Below are 16736 nucleotides of genomic sequence, written 5' to 3'. Positions count from 1 at the left end.
TCTTCTTCTTCTTCTTCTTCTCCTCCTCCTCCTCCTCCTCTTCCTCCTCCTCCTCCTTCTCTTCCTCCTCCTTCTCCTTCTCCTTCTCCTTCTCCTTCTCCTTCTCCTTCTCCTTCTCCTTCTCCTTCTTCTTCTTCTTCTTCTTCTTCTTCTTCTTCTTCTTCTTCTTCTTTTCTCTATTTTTTGTCTTTGCTACCTTTTAGAAGCATATTCTATAGAGAGAGATGAAAAGAAGTTGTAGGATAGGTAAAGTGTGAAGAAACCAAGGGAAAAGAGATGAGAAACTTTAATGATTATTATATATTGTATGAGAAAAACATCTACTTTTAATAAAAGGAAAATTAAGTATATAATAATAAAATGAAATAATTTTTTAAAATATAAAAGATTTTTAAAAGACAGTTCATTTGTGAGATCTGTGTAGAGTACCTAAACTTTTATCAACAACACACCAATTACTGTATCTAAATGTTAAAGCAAATGTCAGAATAAAGAGGGCACTCATAATGAAAATTCAATATAGCAAATCAGCAGATTGAGAATAATCATTCAAATGAATTTGAGGTCATTTTCTTTTTGTCTACCATCCTTGCAAAAAAAATTGTATAGAGGTTTGAGTTGGAAAAAATGAAGTTTTCATGAAATATACCAAGTGAAGGCAAAGAGAATAAATATTGACTCAATAGTGTATAACCCAGGTAAAGTATAAGGAAAACAGAAAAATGTCACAACCTGTGGGGCAGTGTAGGGCAGTGGTCTGTTCAGGTAACTTAGGCTCAGTCGAGTATTTGGCCCTGAGCCCTGGAGCCTCAGTGGGCAGTTTTCTGCTTGCAGAGGGCGAAAGGAGCTCGGCTATAATTCCTGAGTCTTTGGCTCCTGCTTCAGTCACAACCCCTCACAGCTGCCCCTGCAGGAGATGTGTGCTCTATCAGGCAGACAATATCCCAAGCTCCCAGCAGTCTGGCTGGACTCTACATCTAGTCATCTGGCCACAGTCAGACGTCCCATCCAATATAATAAGGAGGGGGCAGTTTGCCCCCTCCTCCCTCTCTTGCTTTTTCCCTCTCTTGCTTCTTTTCTTCTTCTCTTGTTCTTTCTCTCCTCTCTTGGTCTTTGTTTCTCTTGCCCTCTTTCTTTTCTTGCTTCTTTTCTTCCCCTCTTTCTCTTTATTCTCTTTTCTTGTCTTCTTGCTCTCTTGCTTTCTTTTCTTTCCTTTCTCTTTCTCTCTCTCTCCTTTCCTCCTCTCCTTCCTCTCCTTTCCTTCTCTCTGCTTGACCAGCTTATTTTCTCTTTCCTATAATAAAATATCTCATTTATACATTGCCTCCTTTCCTTCCTTCTTTCCTTCTTTCTTTCTTTCTTTCTTTCTTTCTTTCTTTCTTTCTTTCTTTCTTCCTTTCTTTCTTTCTTTTGACACAGAGGAAAAGAGACGTGTCAGTGAAATAATAGAAAAGATAGTGATATTCTATATGTAGATAGGTACATAGGAATTCATAATTATATGCTATGTTTCAAAGTAGAATATTAGTAAATGTATCTTTCATAATTCTTAAGAAAACTGAACAATATTCTACAGGATCAAACAATAACCATTAGTTATCTTATAAAGAGGAAGCAAAAAGTCAAAGAGATAAAAGGGAGAAAAAATATACAATTAAAAGGTGGGAAAATAAAGAGGAAGAAGCAAAAATAGAAAAAGAAGAAAATATAAGAATAGGAAAAATAACTATAATAAATATTTCCTGGAACATAATTGTATATAACTATTATATATAACTACTATATAAGTAGTAAATATAATATGCATTTTATACTTGCTATAATTTATTAATTATATTGTAAATCAAAAAAGAAACATTCATTTCTAGTATTAGAATTATCAATGTAGCCATTATTTCCTGAAAATATAAAATAGCTACATATTTTACAGATTTCAAACTTAAGATTTTCTATTAACACTCTTTTATCTGGTACTGTTAAATAATTTCTTTGCCTTTCTATAATATCGATGCATTTGGATGTAGATGTATGAGGATTAGTGTGTTCCTTTTTCCCTCTGTCCCTGTATCACCTGGTTACTGTACTATTCAGTTTCTCTTACATGATTTGCTTCTTACTGTTTGTAATTAATCTGCCCTGGGCACCAAAAATATAGCTCTCACCTTAGGGAAATAGGAGATAGTTTATTCTGGAAGCATTTGGGCAAGATTTAAGTTACCCAAAAGTTTGTGTCAAGGTAAAAAACCAAGTATCATGAAAGCCTATGGTTTTATAGAACAGAGAAAGTAATAAGTCAAGACAAGTTTAATATACATTGGAAGGCATATCACAGAGCCAGACACAATTACATGGTAGAATCTTTTCTGAAATCTGATGGCATGCTTAGCTTTAGGTTTGGTTGAAACTAGAGGTGTGCTAAGTTAATAGATTACAATGATTTTATGTATTAGTCATATATATTATTTCCTATAGAGAAGTCATCTAAATCTTGCCCATGATAAGGTAATTAACCTATGAACCTTTAACATTCCAATTGCACTGCAAGACTGAATCTCAAACCTGCCAATAATTCTCTATATAAAAAACTCTCTTCATAATACAGGTCTATGTAAGAATTTACTTCTAAAAATGTGGTGATTTTCTAAGTTTATCACTTCAGTAAATAATTACATCAAATATGAATAGAATTCTATCTTCTGGATTTTAGTATAATTTTATAGGACAACAATAACAAAATAATGCTATATCTATTTTAAAGAATCTTACTATTAAAAGTATAAAACAAATATATTATCCCAAAAATATAAATATAAAGTAGAATTATTTAACAAAATCCATTAAGCTCATTATTGCAATACCATGAGATAAATTTTTACTAGTTCAGAATACAGAAGTACTGTTTTTGTTTCTTCTACTATGTTGAGATTTTATTTAAACTGAAAACAATAAAATCTGTAGGAAATATTTCAGTCTTGGAATATAATGTTTATATTTAACAGTCCCAGATGACACTGAAAATGGAGAAAATTTTAACCAAATTTTCAATATTTTAGAGAAGATATTCAAGCCCCCACCTTGCATGTGGTGTATTTCCCTCTCTTATTTCAGCTTCTGCATGATGGATATATAAAGAACATGGTTTTTAGAAACAAAACTGTGAGCATAGTAGCTATATCTACATACAAAGCTTTTCTTGAAATATAACTCACTTTGTTTTTTTGGAGGGGGAGTGGATAAAGTTAAAGAATAGAGAGGTTAGCACCCAGGTCAAGTCATTGGTTTTGATTGTTCTTTTCCTATTCAACAATCATTGTAGCCTGGTTATTGCTGTTTTTAATAGTTACAAACCATTATATTTTCTGTACATGAAACACATGATTTTTTTCTTTTTTTACAGTTCCTGAAAATTTTTTTTTAAAGAATTTATCAATGAAATATAATGCTATCAAATTCAAATTCAATTTTCAAATATTTTAAATGAAACTTATCTCATAGATTATAGAAAACTCTATTGCTTCTGCTAGCGCATTACACATAAGATAAAGATTCTTCTTCATTCTTTAGACCAACTCAGATCCAGTGAGAACATTTGGCTCATAGTAGGGTTGATTATCTATTTATAGAACACAAAAATATAATGTGATTGTACCACATCGTTCTTTTCCTTGGTAGCTTTCACAGCGAATAAAAACACAGTATTTAGAACATTTAATTGTGTGAATTCATGGAATATAACCATGTATCCTCATGTGTGTGTTGCTGGGAGATGTAGGTTACTTCCTACAATTTTTGTTCTGAATAAAGCTGCAGAAATCAAATCCAACATTTTTGGCAAGAATGCTCCCTTTTATCACGCATCTCCTCCCCTTGGGCTTTAAGGTCCTTTCTCTTCTTGGAAGACCCAGCATTTTCAATTTCTTACACCTACACTGCCACAGTGAGATATTTTTTCCACAATTTCAACATAAAACTTGGATCTGCATTTTCTTACATTATTCTTTACACTTCTAATGCCCATTATAATAAATGCCAGTTGGTACTGTGACTGTTCTGTTATTAAATCTACAGTAATTAACATGGTTTAGTTATATAATATATATTTTTAGCTTTCAAGAACAATCACCCTTTTGGATTTAATAGTCTTTCTTTGACAAAAACATCTCAGTATAATACATCGCTTAATGATTATAGGTATATCAACATTAAAACTATCTTCTGAAACAATCTTTAAATTTCTATGATTTATAGATTAATTAGGAAAATTATACTAAGTCCCTCATTATTATCAATAATTGTCATTGTAATCACATAAAGATATTATAAAATTTTAATTATTACCCAGAAACCCTAATTTATTTGCACACATATCTTCAACAATATAGGAAGGGTAAAAATAAAGACATTTTTATAGTTAATATTTAAACATTTTTAATGTCTTCTAAAGACATTAAACAGCCTCTGTAATGTACATATTTCCCAAATCCTGTACCAGAATTTGCCAAGAACTTCCTGTAACAAGCCAGAAAGTTAAATATTTCAGGCATCTATGCCAAATGATTCCCATCATAACTACGGCTTAGGTTCAGACTGTGAAAGCAGATAAAGACAATAACACATCATTGTGGCAATCTGCTTTGTTCTATTTCTGGATGTTTGCATAAGTTTTCAATGACTGCAATAGCAAAATACAATATAGCAGGTGTTTGAAACAATAGAACTCTATTTTCTCACAGTTCAGAAGCCTAGAAATCCACCACAGAATTGTTGGGAAATTGGTTTGCTCTGACACCTGTTCCTCTGGCTTCAGATGACTGGCTTTTCCTGTGTCCTCACATGCCCTGTCCTTCAACAAATTTTGAGTCTTTTTTTTTTTTGGCCAGATCACCTCTATTCATAATAGTAGACTGATTAAATATGGGCTTCCTTAGAACTACTTTTAATGTAATTAATTTTCTGAGAACTTTTATGAAAGTATAAACACACTTTTATAGGGGATATTGAACCCAGATCATTTATTTTGAAGACAACAATAACAGTTCACAAACATTTAAATTTAAAATGTATTTTTGGTTGTGAGCCTAGCCTTTAACGGCTGAGCCATCTCTCCATGAAATTCTTAGGTAAATGGATGAATCTGGAGAATATCATCCTGAGTGAGGTAACCCAATCACAAAAGAACAAACATGGTATACACTCTCTAATAAGTGGTTATTAGCCCAGAAGTTTGGAATACAAGAAGAACAACCCACAAACCACAAGAAACTCAAGAAGAAGGAAGACCAAAAGGTGGAAATTTCATTCCTTTTTAAAAGGGGGAATCAAATACACACAGAAGGAGTTGCAGAGATTAACTATGGAGCAGAGACTGAAGGAAGGGCAAGCCAGTCTAAATATAGCTATCTCCTGAGAGGCTCTGACAGTACCTGACTAATACAGATGTAGAGGCTCACAACCATCCATCGAACTGAGTACAGGGACCCCAGTGACGGAGATAGAGAAAGGACCAATGGAGCTGAGGGGTTTGCAGCCCCTTAGGACAAACAACAATATGAACTAACTAGTACCCTCAGAGCTCCCAGGGTCTCAACCACCAACCAAGGACTGCACATGGAGGGGTCTGATTGTTCTGGCAGCATGTGTCTAGTAGAGGATTGCAAATTCAATGAACAATAGGAGGAGAGGACCTCGGCCCTGTGAAGGTTCTGTGCCCCAGTATAGGGTAATGCCAGGGCCAATAAGTGGGAGAGGGTGGGGTGGCAGGCATGGGGAGAGGAGAGGCAACAGGGGTTTGTTTTTGTTGTTTTTGTTTGTTTCTTTGTTTTTTGGAGGGAAAATTGGGAAAGGAGAAATTTACATGTAAATAAAGAAAATATCTAATAAAAAGAGAAAAGAAATACTAAAAAATTAAAAATAAAATGTATATAATTTCAACTACCTTGATATGCTTTTCATATTTTCAAACATTTGAAACTATACAATATTAGAAAGTACTCAGCCCATTAGAAAAATGAGTAAGGCAGATTTTATTAAAAAATTTTACTTTGTGAGACAGTTTCTTAGAAATTTGTCTGCTCTATTAAGTTGTATGGTTATTTTTAAGTGTTTTGCAATCAAACTGCATATTCTTTGCCATGCATTAGAAAATTGTATATCATTATTTAATTCCACAGGCAAACTTAAAATAAATTAGTCAACATTCTAAGACTTCTGTGTTTTTGACACATCAGATCATACTTAGTGGGTGTACCTCAGTATTTTTACAGTTTACTTTATTTTTGTTATACCATATACATACATATGTGTGTTTCATATATATTTCATATATATACACACTTAAAATATATTTCATATTATATATACATAAAATGTCTTGTGTTTGCATATCAATAAAATCACAAACAGACTTCATATATTTTATACTATTATAGATGTATATTATTTTTTGTTTATCAATATAGCCAAATGATAGTCTATAATTAAAGCTCCTTTAAAAACTTACTGAGGAAGTAACATTTGAGGAGTAAATGTGAAGAGAGGACATGTATACACATTTAAGATTTTCAGTCTCATGTGACATTCTATTTACCTCCCAGAACTTGGTAGTAAGAAACTATTTCCGATAAAACCAAAGACTTTAGAATATCTTTGAGAAATAAAACTGTATGTTACCATAGAGATTCCTTCCCAAGTACTATTTCTCTTTGTACCCAAAGGTTCTGCGCAAACTATCAGGGGAGAAAAACAGTCAAAAGCCTTACAGATCTGAATTGTCAACAAAACACAATCATTAACAAAAATGTCAAAATATCCTTTAAAATCACGAGCCATCCAGGAAAGGCTAGGACTATCAGGTGGCCTTCCTGGAGGTGGCTCACCTTTTTGGCATGGCTGATGATGTGTTAGCTGTAAAATTCAAGGCCCCAAGAGACTTCATCTCAGGACTGCATTTTGCAGTGGATATGCCTTTTCTTGGCACTATTATGTGCCAGGATTACTGGGCATTGGCTCTCCTTATTGAGGTGATTTCGTGCAAATCAACATAAAGGTGAACTTTCATTAATTAATGCTGTTTACATGAGTTAATGATTTTATACAATTCCTGATTTGACAAATGATTTTAGGAGGAAAGGTTTAAGAATCAGTTTTAGTTGTTTTGCCAGAAAGATATAATAAAGTAAGAATCAAGAATAGAATGTGCCCATTCCTCATAAAATAGTAAGTTAAGGCTGTATAATAAAAACTACAATAAGCTTCCACAATTACGGTAAAAAAGAAATAGGCTAGGGACAAATTTGTGATCAAGGAAAAATATTAATTCCTGGACAGATCCAAGAATGACGCCACCGGAGAGCATTACGATAGAGCAAAGCCATGCGAAATTGTTGCTTTGAACTTATATGAGTTTACAGAATGGAACAGTGCTCTGAACTTCTTACAAAATCCTATGTTACTCCCCTTTTTTGTAACATTGAGTCTATGAGGCAATTTTCTAAGAAATTTTGTGTATAAAGCAGCTAGAAAAAAGAAAGAAGGTCATGGCTTGTGAGGCTCTGCCCCATCCAGGCATCCGTCCAACTGTACATGTGGTGTTTGCAGCTAAGACCATCCACTGAATACATAAATGTTTATGTCTGTTTGTCTATATATACATACATAGGTATGTATAAGTGTATATGTGTAATCATGCACAAATACTTGTGGAGCTGATTAAGAGACAGTTCCAGCCTGACCATAATATGCTTGTGCATGAATGTATGAATGTGTGTGTGTGTATGTGTGTATGTGTGTTTGTGACACACACACATATATGTTTGTGTCTGTTGCCTATGTAAATGTAAATAATGAATTTCATTTTTTCCTTTTTTTCTCTCTCTGGTTCATGGAGAGTTAAGAAGTCCAAACTTCTCACCTGGAAAACAAGCAGTCCTTGAGCCAGAAAGAAGAGGGCTCTACCAATTGAGCACTGTTTTTCTTAATTCTTCTGCTAACAAAGTGTATTGCCAGAAGCAGTAGGTTTTGACCTTAGAATAGCAAAGAGTTTAGTCATAAGAAGAATTCCCCATAATATATAAACTTTGGCCTCAGCATTGGCTCCTTACCCCATTGCTGTCTTTCCTAGGGATGCTTTTTATGCTAGGAAGGCCACCTGCCTTTAAAGGTACAATAAAGATACTTGCATCCTGGATGAAGTCAACATCTGTTAAAGTGAACTTACAATTTAATGGGAGGGAGATTATACCTGGAATCACTACCCCTGCCTAGTGATCAGTGAGACAATGGAACTTTGAGAAAACCAATTATGGCCACTCCCGTAAACTAGTGCAATACTGAGTTGCATTCTAATATTTAGATGTAGATCTACAGATAAGTGTAGTTCTTATCCCTCATCAAGTAAGTTTTCTTCATACCAAATGGAGAACATCATGAATATTCATAAATGGTCAAAAGGCAGAGAACAATCAACTATGAATTTATCAGACCCAATTGATATATTACCAGAACAAACTCTCTACTTAAGTTTCAGGAACAGAACTGATGGAAAAGTTGAAACAGATCAACATTTAATCATCTTTTAATCATCTACATTATGCTCTATGATCAGAAATATACTGCAAGCAGACGTTTTGGAAATCTCCAGAAATTTCAGTCTTTGTGTATGTTGTTTCTTTCCCTTTTGTTTGCCTCCCTTTGATTACATAAGGAAGTGAAGTGAATGTACTCTTACAATAAATATCTTAAGTGAATGGACTCTGAGTCAATCAAAACAGAGGATGTCTTATTAAAAGTTATTTTGCTGTTATGAAATATCATGAGGAAGCAATTTGGAAAGAAAATATTTATTTGACAGACACATCTATATCACGGTTCATCATCAAAGGAAGTCAGAATATGAATTCAAAAGGGGCAGAAATGTCTTGATAAGGCTGTATTTATAAAGCTTAGGACCAACAGCCTAGTAATGGTGTCACCCATAATCATTTGGACACTTACCCACAAATCACCAACTTCAGAAATGCCTTACACCCAGATGTTATGGTGGCATTCTGTTCTTATTGATTATCCCATGGCACTGGCAACTCCAGTTCCTTGCTGCAACTGAATTTCACAATCTCCAATAGACATTTCTTGGCCCTCTTCAAGAATCCTAGTTATGCCTCATAGAGCTGAGCCTCAGATGGTCTCCATGACCTCTTTGTTTTTATAACCAGTGTCCCCTGGGTGACCCTTCCATTACTACATTTGGCTGAGATGCAGATGTACATTCTTGTCTACCTCTGGGACACAGCCTCTTTGTGCTTCCTAGAAGATTTCACCTAGGTGATACTGATTTCTTCTAATAACATTTGCTTCTTCAGCACTAGATGACATGCATCCATTGTTTCAGCAAAAAAAGGGATTTACTTTAATGGTTCTGGTGTCATAATAACAGCTGATTCTTCAGTTTCAACTGAACAGACAAGAGCATCTTCACATAAAGGCTCCAGAAGAGTCTGCTTCCCTGAGACCTACAAGCCAGACCTCCATCATCTGCACTGCTCTCAACATTCTCATCTTCCAAGCTTCTATAGAACTCACCGAACTCTCAGTACTCAATGCTTTCCTAACTGAAAGTTCCAAAATCCTTCTACAATTCTCCTTGCTCCCTGCCAGACAAAATAAACAGAAAAATGAACAAACAACCACAAACTTCAAACATTAATTAAATGAGTCTTTCAGCCAGAATTATGGAGGCTTCTTCCCAGTTGATGATCACTCTTTCAGATAATTAAACCAAGGAATACACAGGTCCTATCACATTCACTGAATACACTCATTGACTACCTTAAAACAGACTGAAACTTGTGTAGGAAATACATTAGAATTCTGAGAGTTCTATGCAGAGAATTGGTGCACAGAGATGGGATCATATTTACATATATAAGAAAATGTGGATATTCATTCAACTACCAAAGGAGAGTAAATTTTATCCATAACTTGAGTGGAAGAAACCTGTTTCTCTAGGTAAAGGTGAGGTGAACAATACGTTGATTTTAGCCCTGTTGGATATAAGGAGAAGACTCAAAAAGCTGTCCTGCACTTTCACAAGAAGCAAACAAACACAAAAAACAAAAACATAAAAACAAAACAAAAAATTCAAAACAAACAAAATATCCTCCAGAAAAAATAACACAATATAAGTGCTGTGCATTCTCTTGTACCAGGTTGGTTTCAGATCACAAATAATTGGGAGCAAACCGGTTTTCTATCATTTTCCTCTTGTATTTTGAAATTACAACATCTGTGCAAGGAAAGAGAATAGTTGCAAAAACATCCTCAGAAGAAATTGGAATAGTTCTCACAGGGATATTTGCAGAAAAGATCATTTCACAGACATTTGAGAATCAATAGTGTCAGTAAATGGATTAAAGTGTTGATAATCCCTATGACAATTTGTATTAGGTATATTTTGTAATTTAGGATTCATTTCCTTAACTCTAAGGGAAAATACTCATTCCCAAATGGGGACAAGCAATAAGACAGTATAAACTTTAATGTGTGAAAAATAACTCCAGCAAGATTAAAATTCAGTTATTTGTAGTCATAATGATTAAAATAAAGGCATATTCACATCTTAATAGATGACTGCAATATTAATTATATCCAATTATAAAGATGATACACAGGAAATGAAGTTATTAACAAAGCATTCTCATTAACAAAACAAGTTATTTTATGTTCTCTGTGTTCTTATTACAGGATTTTGTAGAAAAACATATAACACAAAAATCATAATATCTGATGAAATATAGTTCCAGATAAATGAGTTGTTGATTTTGAAAAATATTATTTAGCATTATTGACAATAAAAAATGTGCTATATAAAATATATGTAAAAGAATGCCTCAGACAACTCAAAGACCATCATGTTTAAAATTAAGTGCTCTCAACATAGAACTAAGTTACACAATCATTTTACATTTTCAGGATACATTATTATAGATTTTATTTTTGCAAAATCAGAGAATTTTTCATGATATGCCTGAACTAATGTCTTATCCCTTAAGTTCCTCTAAATATGGCTTATGCTTGGATGTATCATACAGGTTTACACTCTTTGCATGGTTGTGAGGAGGCTGGTCATGCAAATAGCATAATTGTCTAGAATAGGAACATATAAAAATTATACCTCTGTCTCATTATGTATTGGAAATAATTAATATTAATAAGCCTTATAGTGATTAAAAAGTCATCCTTTAGTGATAATATCTATAAGTAGTATTCCTAGAAAAAAAATCAACTTTGAAAGTAGTGAGAAAATATGTAACAGTATACCACTGCTTTGATGGTTTTGCTAAAACTGATTTAATTATCAATGAGGATTCAAATACCTTCTTGCTTGAGTGAAGATAAAGAAATTTTGGTCTTGTAGCTATCGAGCAGCTATGGATGAACTGGGTTATCTGGAAAAGGGGCTGGAAATGAAAAGGACAGAGTGTGAGAGAAGGATGAAGCCAAGACAACATTTCTGACCAAGGCTCAAAGTTTAATTCTCAGCTTTGCATTTAAATAGGGAAAGCCCACAGACTCATCCTTTGTTTCTGCTGGATAGAGTTGCTTTGTTTTCACTGTTTTATACTGCAAAACAAACTCAGAGGGCAGTCTACTCCTGTAGGAAATTAGCTCTACCAGGGTTGTTAAGGTCCAACCAAACACTTAAGGTCTATTTAGCCTGCTCAAGGCTGGGGAAAGGGTGCATGGTCTCTTTTATTAGTTTTGATAAAATTCCCTATGGTTTCTGGATAAATAATTATACAAAATTTCTCAGAGTAATCTACTAATAGGCATTTTTACCAATTAATTTTTTAATTATTTTATTTGTTTACATCCCAAATGTTGCCTCCTCCCTGTGCTCACTCCCAGAGTTCTTCATCCCATTCCCCACTCTTCTTCCCCTGGGGCATCAAGTCACACATTAAGGCCAAGTAAGGGAGTCCCCTGGTACATTTGGGCCAGGGGCTTCAGACCTAGCTGCTTATGCTCTTTGGTTAGTGACTTAGTCTCTGGGAACTCTGAGGGGTTAGTTGACAGTGTTGGTCTTCCTATGAGGTCTACCTTTCAGTTCCTTCAACTCTTCCATGGGGGTCCCTGACCTCAGTCCAATGATTTGCTGCAAGTATCTGCATCTGTCTCAGTCCACTGCTGGTAAAGCCTCTCAGAGGACAGTCATGCTAGGATTCTGTCTACAAGCACAACATGGCATCGGTAATAGTATCAGGTTTTAGTGCCTGCCCATGGAGATAGATGGCCTTTCCTTCAGTTTGTGCTCCATTATTGTCCCTGCATTTCTTTTTGACAGGAACAATTCTGGGTCAAAAATTTTGAAGGTGGGTTTGCTTTCGCATTCCTACACTGGGAACCCTATCTAACTACTGGAGATGGTCACTTCAGGTTGCATCTCCCCACTGGTGGACATTTTGGTTAAAGCCACCTATACTGTGCCTTGGGAGCCTCTTATATCCCAGATCTCAGGGACTTTCTAGAGGTTCCCCCAACTCTTACACCTTGCAGCCACATATTTCCATTCATACACCCATCTCCCTCCATACTTGATTCTCCCTCACTTTCCCCCACTTCTCTATCTCCAAGCTCACTATCTCCTTCTGCCTCCCATGAATATTTTGTCCCTCCTCCTAAATGGGAAACATCCTCTTAGTTCAGAAACTCAAGTAACAGCACTTGTTGGCTAGGATGTGAAGAAAGGAGAACATTCCTCTACTGCTGGTGAGATTACAAACTTGTACAACCACTCTGAAAATCAAATTTGGCAATTCCTTAGAAAACCTAAAACCCAGCTATATCATTCCTGGGCATATATGCAAGAGTTCTCCATCATACCCCAAAGACTTGTGTTCTGCTATCTTCATAGCAAGCTTATTCAAAATATTAAACAACTTGAAACAACACATGTACCATAAATGAAGAAAGCATACAGAAAATGTGGTTCATTTACACAATGAAATATATTTCAGCTATTAAAAACAAAGACATCATGAAATTTCCAGATAAATGAGTAGAACTTTAGAATACCATCCTGAGTCAGGTAACCCAGATTCAAAAAGATATGCACAAAAAGGTATGTACTCATTGATAAATGCATATTAGCTATAAAGTACATGATACCCACAATAAACCCCCACAAAGCTAAACAAGAAGGAAAACACAAGAGCAGAGAGGCTTGAAACTCACTTATGCGGATAAAATAGTCAGAGGAGGCAGATGGAGGCAGAGAACTAGGTAGGAAAGGGGATGAGGTCAGTAATGGCTGGTCTGGTGTGCGGAGAGACATGAGAGAAAGCCAGAGGGCCAGGAGAATGAGTATAAACCTGCAGCTGCAGGAAATAAAGGGAATGTTTAGAAATTCCCAGAGACCAGGAATGGGAAAGCTACCCAAAGTCAATGTGAGTGACCTTAGCAGACATATGTAATAATAGAGATATGGAACCTGAATAGTCTATCTCCTTTAATCAGGTAGGACCCCCAGTGGAGGAATAAGAACACTAATCCACCATAATACTTTCGACCAAAAAGTGGTCTTGTCTAAAATAAATGCGGGATAAAGATGGAGCAGAGAATGAAGGAATGGTCAACCATTAAGCAGCCCAAATTGAAACCCATATAATTGGCAAACACAAATCCCTGTCACTATTACTGATATTCTGCTATGCTTGCAGACAGGGACTAGCATAACTGTCCTCTGAGAGTCTCTATCCAGCAGCCCACTGAAACAGGTTATACCCCTATTTAAACACTGAAAGGAGGAAGAATTAGTGTAAAGTCTGAAGGCCCTGGAGTGGATAGGAATGCCACAGAAAGACCAACAGAATCAACTAACCTTGACTGCTGGGAACTCTTAGAGACTGAGCCACCAACCAAAGACCATACACTGTCTTATCTGGCCTCAGTAGGAGATGATGTGCCCAACCCTGTGGAGACTTGATGCCCCAGGGTAGGGGGATATCCAGGTGAGTGCACACCCTCTCAGAGGAGAAGGGGATCAGAATGGAAGAGGGACTCTGTGACAGGGCACTGGGAGCTAGGCAGCTTTAGTGATGTAAACAAACAAAAGTACAGAAAAGTCCCACCCATCATTCAGAGTATAGTAACTGAATACTTACAAAATGACCCACAAAACTTGGTGAAAACAAACAAGTAATCTCTGAGATTCATACTTGACACATTTTAGTTTGATGTTGAGGGACACAAGCAAGAGATTAGAAAATTGAAAAAAAGAAAAAATAATATACAGGCTTGTAGATGTGTATAAACCCAAACTAGGATTCTTTTACTCAAAAATGCCCAGATATCTATACAAAAAAATAGCATATTGTTAAAAGCAGGTATTTATTCATTTATGGGCTTAACATAGAAGGAGAAGTGAATGGCGAGTTGCCCTTAAGATTGCCACAAATATAATTCTAACAATAATCCTCAAGATTAGACAGTAATTAATTTACCTAATGAGGCCTGAAAAGTAAGAACAATAAATTGAAAACACATTCCTTAAAATGAAAACACAACTCTAGTAGCAATGATTACAGTACTACTAGTTATTTAACTCTACCTTGAGGTTTTCTTTGAGTGAATATGGAACGATTAAAAGTGAAATATATATGAATGAATCTATCTTGAAGGGCAGTTAGACAATAACTCACAATGAACAATAGATGTTAGATTATTTTCGGAAATACTTTAGTCTTTGTGTATACATATATTCTGTTTTATCTTGTAATTCAGTGCTAATGTTTGCCAGTATCCAAAGCAGACAGCATAATACACTTATTGTCCTCTGTATGATTTTTAAATGTTCAAAGTTTTTTCATTACAGCACTCAATGAGTATCTCAAAGTCATTATCTTAATATACATTAAATTAATTAAAGATCAGGTTTAGCAGCTAGGAATTTATCATTTTCTTTACATTCCATCTGTTATAATTATGAACATAAAGTTATTGGACACTATCCAAAAATGTTTAAGTATTAAAGGCCATTAACTTGTTAGATATATTCTTTTCTATAATAAACAATGACTAAAGGCACACAATTAGAATAAAATAGGAACAATTGGTAATTGGCCCTTAGTTTTTCAAGCATACAAACTTCTCTTAATGTGAAATTAGAAAAAAAATTCTCACAATGTCTACGATGCTTAAAACAGTGTTTGGTGTGCAGAACTCATAATTATTCCTTTTCTACATATCTTCATGGTACTTCATACTGATTTTACTTATTCTGATACATAAATATGAGGAATTCATTTCTTGTAATAAGTCACTACATTTTAATCATGAATTTTGTAGTGTTTTAATCATATATCTATTTATTACTTGAGTATACAGGCTCCTATTTTCCTTCTCCACATTTTACTAAAAATTTTTTATTTTTATTTTATGTATTTCACATATGTGAGTACACTGTTCCTGTCTTCAGCCACATCAGAAGAAGGTATCATATTTCCTTACAGATGGCTGTGAGACACCATGTGGTAGCTGAGAATTGAACTCAGGAACTCTGAAAGAGCAATCTTAATTGCTGAGTCATCTTTCCAGCCCCAGATATTTTAAAAAAAAAAACAAAAAACAAAAAAACAGTGTTATTGTGTATCCCTTGATGGCCTGTATCTCACTATATAGACAAGACTGACCTCAATGATGTTCTAGTATTATTAGCCACCAATTCAAACCTCCTCCATTTTTTAATCTACCACTTTAAAGAGGTTTTTTTTCATGAGAATAAGTTTTAGCATGCATAACTTTTAAAAACATAATGTTTTGTGTTCTTAAAACTGTTGATAGCAGCAATATGGAAATGACAATATAATTCTGATTCATTTTGATATCAATTAAGATATGACCAAGAGAAAACTACATACATAATTTGAAGTTATAAATTATGATTTTAGATCAATGTAATGATGAAATAAGTATTAAATGCGAAGCAAATAACAATGAACCAATTGGTAATATGATTCAGCTCCTAGCCAGAGGATAAATAACAAGCATTGAAGGAGATGACCTTGAGCTCAAGGAAAAGTCACTGACGTCATTGAATGATAGTCATAAATCTGTTGCCTACAGTTCTAGGGGAAACTATTCATATATCTATGTTTCATAACATTACCTTAAGAAGGAATTTACTAAAAGACTGAATTTGGTACATATTGCCAAGATAAAGGTGAAGCCTATCAACTACTTAGATAACTTAGGTACTTGAATGTTGCTTTCCTCACTTTCCTTTTATAATGTAATTTCATTTTTCATGTAACATATTTTTTATCATTGCCTCTCCCCAGATGTTTCCTATACCCACACCCACTCCCGCTCCCCAGGTCTTTCCTACACCCACACCCACTCCTGCTCCCCAGGTCTTTCCTACACCCACACCCACTCCCCAGGTCTTTCCCACACCCACACCCACTCCCGCTCCCCAGGTCTTTCCTACACCCACACCCACTCCTGGTCCCCAGGTCTTTCCTACACCCACACCAGCTCCCCAGGTCTTTCCTACACCCACACCCACTCCCGCTCCCCAGGTCTTTCCTACACCCACACCCACACCAGCTCCCCAGGTCTTTCCTACACCCACACCCACACCAGCTCCCCAGGTCTTTCCTACACCCACACCCACTTCCGCTCCCCAGGTCTTTCCTACACCCACACCCACTCCCGCTCCCCAGGTCTTTCCTACACCCACACCC

The 16736-nt window shown here is 35.4% G+C and overlaps 1 long non-coding RNA gene across 1 annotated transcript; it reads right to left on the bottom strand.

Annotated features, from left to right (window-relative positions):
* Positions 1–186: 186 nt before the first annotated feature.
* LOC116086494 lies at positions 187–13912 on the bottom strand. Its single transcript, XR_004116952.1, has 3 exons — positions 13874–13912; positions 11370–11453; positions 187–212 (listed from the first exon to the last, which is right to left on the bottom strand). It is a non-coding gene; the product is annotated as an uncharacterized LOC116086494 (long non-coding RNA).
* Between the last annotated feature and the right edge of the window lie 2824 nt (positions 13913–16736).

This window comes from Mastomys coucha, unplaced genomic scaffold (genome assembly GCF_008632895.1).
Source record: "Mastomys coucha isolate ucsf_1 unplaced genomic scaffold, UCSF_Mcou_1 pScaffold12, whole genome shotgun sequence".
Taxonomy (NCBI): domain Eukaryota; kingdom Metazoa; phylum Chordata; class Mammalia; order Rodentia; family Muridae; genus Mastomys; species Mastomys coucha.
Note: the sequence above shows the minus strand (reverse complement) of the source record. Positions and strands in the feature narration are given on the sequence as shown.